Source organism: Watersipora subatra, chromosome 11 (genome assembly GCF_963576615.1).
Source record: "Watersipora subatra chromosome 11, tzWatSuba1.1, whole genome shotgun sequence".
NCBI lineage: Eukaryota > Metazoa > Bryozoa > Gymnolaemata > Cheilostomatida > Watersiporidae > Watersipora > Watersipora subatra.
Genome location: NC_088718.1, coordinates 15,294,611 through 15,303,239, shown reverse-complemented (window position 1 = coordinate 15,303,239; position 8,629 = coordinate 15,294,611). Strand labels below are relative to the sequence as shown.

The 8,629-nt window shown below is 37.0% G+C and overlaps 1 protein-coding gene across 2 annotated transcripts in view; it reads right to left on the bottom strand.

Annotated features, from left to right (window-relative positions):
• Positions 1-8,629, bottom strand: part of LOC137408838 (caspase-2-like) — a 153,720-nt gene that overhangs the window by 127,254 nt on the left and 17,837 nt on the right. The window lies entirely within an intron of this gene.

Sequence of the window (8,629 nt, the reverse complement as noted above, 5' to 3'; positions counted from 1 at the left end):
GAATGCATATAATTTTTCTTTCTGTCTTTATTTAGTCCTTGTGAACGACGACCATTGCGAACCAGACTTTACCCAGAATGGTTTCTTCTAAACTACGACAGAAGGAGATCTGAAGTGATTGTTTGAACAGCACAATATGTTTGGTCCAGCACACTAAGTTTAGAATACCCAAAGTCCGAAAACAAACAAGGTGCTGTTTATGGAATATTGGTACAAAAGTCTTCAAGTGAGACTCCCTAGAAAGCTTTTAAAAAAATAATTTGCTTTCAATATATTTGTTCATTCTTTTACATGAGCTAATGACATATCATACTATATTCTGATGGATGTCATAGCCCTGGCAGTCTCCATCAGCCTAGATTTTAAATTCTGGCGCTGTATTACTACTTCATCACATTAAGCTAAATCTTTATATATCTGATAGTCCGGTATAGAATGGGAAGGTGTAGGGCATGAGATATATCTGATAGTCCGATATAGAGTGTGCGTGTGTAGTCCGGAGATATATCTGATAGTCCAATATAGAGTGCACGTGCGTGTGTAGGTCACGAGATATATCTGATAGTCCGATATAGAGTGTGTGTGTAGGTCATGAGATATATCTGATAGTCCGATATAGAGTGTGTGTGTGTAGGTCATGAGATATATCTGATAGTCCGATATAGAGTGTGTGTGTGTAGTCCGGAGATATATCTGATAGTCCAATATAGAGTGCACGTGCGTGTGTAGGTCACGAGATATATCTGATAGTCCGATATAGAGTGTGTGTGTAGGTCATGAGATATATCTGATAGTCCGATATAGAGTGTGTGTGTGTAGGTCATGAGATATATCTGATAGTCCGATATAGAGTGTGCGTGTGTAGTCCGGAGATATATCTGATAGTCCAATATAGAGTGCACGTGCGTGTGTAGGTCACGAGATATATCTGATAGTCCGATATAGAGTGTGCGTGTGTAGGGCATGAGATATATCTGATAGTCCGATATAGAGTGTGCGGATGTGTCTGTAGGTCATGAGATATATCTGATAGTCCGATATAGAGTGTGCGTGTGTAGGGCATGAGATATATCTGACAGTCCGATATAGAGTGTGCATGTGTGTGTAGGTCATGAGACCTGTGGTTAAAGTGTGGTCAAATATAACACGTACCCTAGTTACAATTAAGGGTTGAAAAACAACAACACCATACGGTAATTGAAAACTTTGACACTTTGAAGAAAGTAACTTATTCAGCTAGTAATTCACACATCGATTTCTCAAAGATTATGGTTTCATTATTAAATATCAAATATGGAGTGACCCATGCTTTGGTGCTGTACTGTCTCCTTTCTCAATGACCAGTCATGTTCCCCTTATTGGAGGAAATGCTCAACAATTTAGAAGACTTAAAAATGATGTGAGGGTCTAGAATAAGAACAGTGATGTCTCTGACGAGTTGGATCTCTCTGATACAAAGGATGGAACTTTAGACGTCGTAGTCTTAGTATCTGCCAGCTGTGGAATGCACCAGATTTTTCATTCACACTCTGTAAGTAATCTTCCTTAACCTACTGGGTAATGCCGAGAATGTATCTTGGGTGCAATTCATCTATACTTTCAATCTGCCATGGGCAGACAATCCTGTCGCTTGTGCGTAAAAAAGATTGTAACTCTAGATTGGATGAACTGCTGACGTCTTTATGAATAGAGTCTTCTGCTTTTGTATATTTGCACTACGTCAAGTATGATCGGCAGCAGGATGTGATGCATTTCATTACTCGCACTCACACTTCGTTATTGTCTTCTTCTTTCTATGATTTCCTTGTGCATTCCTGTTGACGGTCTTCTCTTATCAAAGTTGTGTTCTCTTGCATATTTTCAGGGTTTCCAAGATGTCAAGCCCCAGGAAACATTGTTTTGTAATCAACAACAACAATTTGAACAACATTTGAACAATGAACAACGTTTGAAAAACAGTGTCTAATCAAATTGCACTCGGACAGGATTTGCTCAGTATCTGACAGGACTTGTTCAGGCAATTCAAGAATATTGCCATAAAAGATGACAAATTGGCTCAGTTCTATTACTATCATGCATCGTCGGTGTTAGAGATACCGAGGAATTTCCTCTTTATATTTTTCTAATCCATAAATGTAACTTGTAACAAATTTCTTATTATAAAAAATCTATATAAATAAATATTATTTTGTCATTGTATGCATGTTAGTGCCTGCGTCTGTGAGTTAGTCTGCTAGTTTTGTTTAGTGTGCTTATTAGTGTGTATGTGATCCAGAGCTGTGCTACTCGAGTACAAATTCGAGTACAAGTACTACTCGAGTACTGATTTCAACTACTCTCTTCTCTACTCGAAGGGCCCATAATATGGGATAAATATACTCTACTTGTACTCCCTTGGGAAGAAAGTACTCGGAATCTACTTGCAAACTTAAATACTCTACTCTACTTTACTCTACATCAAGTATACTCTACTTTACTCTACATCAAAATACTCTACATCAAATATACTCTACTCTTACTTGCACCAGGGAGTTGTCAACTCCCTGTTGACACATAATATTTCTCTTTACTTTACCTAGACTGTGATCCAATTTGTATTGTGTACTACTTGCTTTGTTCAGCATCACAATTTCTCTGTTTGTACTCTGTACGTGTGTAGTAGATGTTGGAACAAGGGCTTTTTCTTATTGAAATGTCAATCCAAGGTCACATAGACTACTGAAATGTTGTGCGAGTAACATGGTATGATAGTTAAGTGTCTGTGAGAATTCAGAAAAATAAAATGTGAGGAGAGATTTATTTTAACAATGGCAGAGGCAGGACCGTTGGTGTTCTGGCACCGAAAGCGGGAAATACTCTTCAAGCTGTACCCTCTTGCCCAAAAAGTGTTGAGTGTGCCGGCAAGTTCTGCTGCCGCCGAGAGGATATTCTCTCACGGTGGCATCTTGATGAGGCCACATCGCGCCTCAATGAGCGATGTCGTTCTGGAGAACCTCGTTTTCTGCAAATGTAACAGGCTGCAGGGCCTAGTATAAATAAAGAAAACTAGAACCCGGGGATAGTTGGACATTATACTTTTATATTATCATATTATTATCATACTCTAATCATTATCATATTATATATAGGCCTACCTGTACTCGTTAATTTGGCTGTTTTACTTGTTTGTTCGTTTTACTTTAATTTAATAAAAAGTACTTGATATTTGATTAATGTACTCTATACTTGTACTTGAAATTCAGAAGGAAAACTCTACTTGAACTTGAAATTTGAGAAATAACTCTACTTGTACTCGGAATCAAGTTGTGATACTCTGCTTGTACTCGGAAGGCAGAAACATGTGCGTACTTGTACTCGATTTTGTTTTGAGTACTTGCTTACTCTACTTGAACTGAAAAAAGCACTTGAGCACAGCTCTGATGTGATCACATGTGTGGTAGTGTGTATGCATACGTGATCACATGCGTGGTACTGTGTATGCATACGTGATCAAGTGCGTGGTAGTGTGTATGCATACGTGATCAAGTGTGTGGTAGTGTGAATGCATACGTGATCATGCGTATGTTAGTGTGTATGCATATGTGGTCTCATGAATGGTAGTGTGTATGCGTACATGATCACATGTGTGGTAGAGTGTATGCATACGTGATCACGTGCGTGTTAGTGTGTATGCATATGTGATCACATGTGTGGTAGTGTGTATGCATATGTGATCATGTGTGTGCTAGTGTGTATGCATACGTAGTTGTGTGTGTGTGTGTGTTAGTGTGTATCCACACATGATCACGTGCGTGGTAGTGTGTATGCATACGTGCTCGCGTGTGTGTTGGTCTGTATGCATACGTGATCATGTGCTTGTTGGTGTGTATGCATATGTCATCACGTGCTTGTTGGTCTGTATGCATACGTGATCACGGGCTTGGTAGTCGGCATAAACACTGCGTTTCTACATCTTAGCCAAGTTCATCGAGCTTCACATGCATATATGAGTGTGACGCTTAGAAAAACTATATCGGGTACCTAAAAACCAGCCTCCTAAAGGTTGACTTGCAACAAAATTCACATTACAGTTATTTGGTATCAAAAGGTTCACCATGTCTTATTCTGCTGTGTTGTATGTGCCAAATATGTGGAAATGTGATTACAAGCTCTTAAAAGCACAAAAACGAAAAGCCGCCTTAGATTGGAATCTCTTTATTTCTCTGACGTAGTCATGAAATTTATTTATTGTCTTGTCACGTGACGTTCTCCCGTGAATTGAAAGGGCAATAAAAAGCTCAATATAAAACTTATGATAGCACTAGTTTATGACAAAACACTTCGGGTTTTACCGAAGACCCTGTATCAAATATAGATGCTCACTACTTTACAGTTTTGTTTCGGTTTGGTCTAATCATCAAGTCGTAATCTGATCATGTGACCCAATACTTCGCAAATAATTTCTGCATTGCTTTTCAATTATCACAAATGACCCACAGGCTCGTCATGATTATCAGACAATGATATGTACTTCTTCAAGCTAAGGCTAAAAAATTAAACAAATTTTTTGGTAAGTTATAAGATTTCACTGCTAAAAGTGACAGCATTACAATGACGATAAAACAGACGCGTAAGAACAATAGATATGGTTTTTATTAAAGGCGTGAAGTATATTTGTGAAAATATTTCGATGAATAAGGTTGCATGAAAGTGTAAACAGAAACCATCTCTCACAACTACGTCACATTTGAGCCATTTTGGAAAAAGAATCCAAACTACGGCAGTCTCGTGTGGCTGCGATTAACTGGTTCGTTTTTTAGCTTTTAAAAGCTTGTAATCACATTCCCACATATTTTGCACCTACAACACAACAGAGTATGTGTTGTAGGTGACAAGATATGTGGGAATGTGATTCCCACATATCTTGACACAAAGACATGGGGAATCTTTTGATATCAAATAACTGTAATGTGAATTTTGTTGCAAGTCAACCTTTAAAGACCCACCTTTAGGCTAGCAGATTGTTAATGAAATCAATCCCAGGCAATGCGAGACCTGTGCTAGTTATCTATAATATGCTACAAACATAAATTTATTTAAGATAGACCACAAAAATTGTGGTAGGGTATCACTGCATTATAACCAGTTTTTCATACATCTAAACCATTATGCATAGCGTGTGAAATTTTGGAGGATTATTCAAAATAAGGCCATTTTGTGTGCAGCTCATTGAGCAAGCTCATGTGCAATTAATAATTTTGTATAAAATAGCTTAAAAATTAAGTTGGAGTTCATTCCAACCGAATACATACATGATTGAAAGTTAGTCATTCATTCTAACCAAGGATTAGGGAAAGGGCTGACAACTTCAAGCATTCTTTTTGCACATGATGTACTTGTAGTCCATTTCTTTAAGCTTTTATAATTTCTTTCTCTGTTATTCAAGTTGATGAAAAAGTCTATAATCACTCTCATCTGCAAGAAATAATGGTTTTTAAAGTAACCAGTTGTACTCGCGAGTAAATTGATAATGAAAGTCAACTCAGTGAAGAACAGCATCTATAATAGTGCACATTCTAGTAGAATTTCTACTTGCTAAGTAGCAGTCCAAAAAGTTGAGCAAATCCAAAGATGGGATTCTTCTCTGGATGGTAGTAGTAATTGACTCCTTTCATGAAGAAGCTACAACTCCAAACATGACATACTTGCACATATTGGGGCATAACTAACAGCTTAACTGTAGCAACTTCTTGCTATAAGCATAAGATTTGGCATAAATGATGGCAAAGGTAGTATCTACTATTCTGAGATCTTACTCTCGGAGATCTGACATCAGGAATCTCTCTGAGATCTCAAGATAACTTTAGAGCCCCAAGGCTACGACGATAGCTTTGATAGTTTAGAAGGGTCTTGGTTGACATTGACAACAAACCAGCTTCTCAGTTTGACATCTCAGCTCACCAACACAAGTCCTATTTGCCAGTTCTAAAGAGCACAGATCTCCAATGAAATTTGATAGGAAATAAAACAACGGTTTCATCTGGTAGGTCATTCCTCACCAAATTCTCTAAAAGCACTTTGCCCGATTCCCCAATGGTGCTAGTGATAACACAAGCCATATTATGCATGAGCCTGGACATCCTTACTTTTCCATGAGCAAAAATTCTAGATCTAACCTCATCTAATAAGAAGGCAGTAAAGGCATATAACTGAACTAACCTCTACCCAATCATATCACTCTTCCTCCATAATGATTTTATAAAAACCAACACTGTTTCATCCCATTAGGCAAAAGAATATATAGCAGTTTTAACGGGTCTGCTAATACTGCAAGCTACTGACTGGAGCGTGAAACTTCACTAATGGATGTTTGTTCAGAGAAAGTTACAATGTTTTGTTATTTATATATATTTCTAACTTCCACACAAATAGCTTTGAATGAAACACCGTGAAATCTACAAGATAATGGGTTTAACATAAAATGAATCAATAATATGAAATTGATAAATTGATATACAAATCATGTATCGTATAACATAGTAAATAACTTCTCACGAAGAATAATAACCGGTGTATGACTTGAACGTTCGTAAATAATTGAATAACAATAGAAGTAAAAATAACACAAATCTTTTAACTTTTGTTTAGTAGGTGGTCTACCTTGTTGACTATTAATTAAGATGTAGCTGTTAATATCAATACAGTGCTGCAAGCGCATCTTCAGCTGATGGCTGCATTCAAACTACTGCTCAAATAACTAGTGCTAATAAACTATCTGGGTTTGCAAAAAAGAAGTTATTTACTTGTCCCTAATTGGGCTGCGAAGGGGGCACCATTTAATTTAGACTAATGAACACCTGAGTGGCTGCCACGTGATGGTTTAGGCAGACTCATCTCTATACAAGGGAAAACATTGGGATAGCTCTTTTTAATGAGTTGTCAGTGCAGTTGCGGCTACAACTTGTAATAGAGTAAAAAATAAGAATGCAATTTAACCCAATCTTGGGTGCAATTTAACGACACTGTCAATCATTTGCCATGGGCAGACAATCCTGTCACTTGAGTGTGAAATAGATTGTAACTCTAGATTGGATGAATTGCTGAGGTCATTATGAATGGAATTGTCTGCTCTTGTATATTTTCAAGACGTTAAGTAGGATTATGTTGTTGAAGTATGCGATGTTGTTAATTATACTTAACATGGTCGTGAGTTGTTAGTATTTAACGACTTCATCATTTTGGCCCAAGAAAGTATTGTTACTAGATTGGGTTAAAGACCTGCCTGCATGTAAACTGGGCCTACTGTTGGTGAGAGGGCAGTAAACCAAGTACGAGGTTGAAGAAAGATTCGGTAGAGTGAGTTCTATAAGAGCTGAATTACAGCGAGAGATTGAGTGAGGGCTTTGATTTACATACTTTTGTTCAGACATTAGAGCTGTATATACAGCAGCAATTGAAAAGAGGATGAGCATAGATAGATATGAACTTTATGGTCTCTTTATGAACTCTCTGGTTAAACCAAATTAGACCACGAGACAAACAATAAAGAATAATAAAGTAATATTATGTCTATTAAAATAATAAGCTCTTTTTACATAGATTTGTTCTATAATATAGATTAGCAAGATGTTGGTATCTGGTATAAGGTGTAGTGAAACATAACAGATGGTCAGACAGGTTGGAGGTATATGACTATTTTAGACAGCGAATATCTAATAAGACAATTAGCTCTTCAGCTGATCATAACCGTCCATTTTGGGTAGCTAAACGATAAAGCGTAATTTTTGCATAGATTTGTTCTATAATATAGATTAGCAAGATGTTGGTATCTGGTATAAGGTGTAGTGAAACATAACAGATGGTCAGACAGGTTGGAGGTATATGACTATTTTAGACAGCGAATATCTAATAAGACAATTAGCTCTTCAGCTGATCATAACCGTCCATTTTGGGTAGCTAAACGATAAAGCGTAATTTTTGAAGCCGTTCTAATTTTTCTTGATCAGTCTTGAATAATAAAGGATACCAACTACATTGGTGGTCGCCCGTGATAACTCTGTTCACACTATCATTATGTTTCCATGATGCGCAGTACTTCGGAGTTGCCCCCTCCGAAGTCGAGGGGATCAGGCGTTTCCATGCTGTGCAGTGATTTACAACAAATTAACCGGAGATGAGAATTTGTATAAATGGAAAAGCCACGCGCAGCGCTTGCGCACAGCAATCATGCATACCGAACGCCAGAAACGTTTTTTTATGCTTTTCCCGTCATTATACTTCATTTACAATTATCATTTACAATACACCTTCACAATGTGTTACTAACTTTAACACAATTTCTACAAAGTAATACCCAACAAGATGCCATGCTGTTAGAAGCTACTTCTAGAAGGACAAGAAGGCTAAAAAGAAAGAGAAAGTTAACTGTTGAATGGGAATCTGTTCAGTGTGTAAGTCTGTTTAGTTGTCAGTAATTAGTAGTCAGCAAGTTAATTGCTTTTCTTTAAATTTTTGTATGACATTTAATTTTATCAAACAATATTCACTATACATATAACAATAAAATTTATAAAAAATAATTGGAAATACAGTGCTAAAACAACTATCCTAAAATATTGGTGTTAACACATCATACTATCCTGTCATTTCT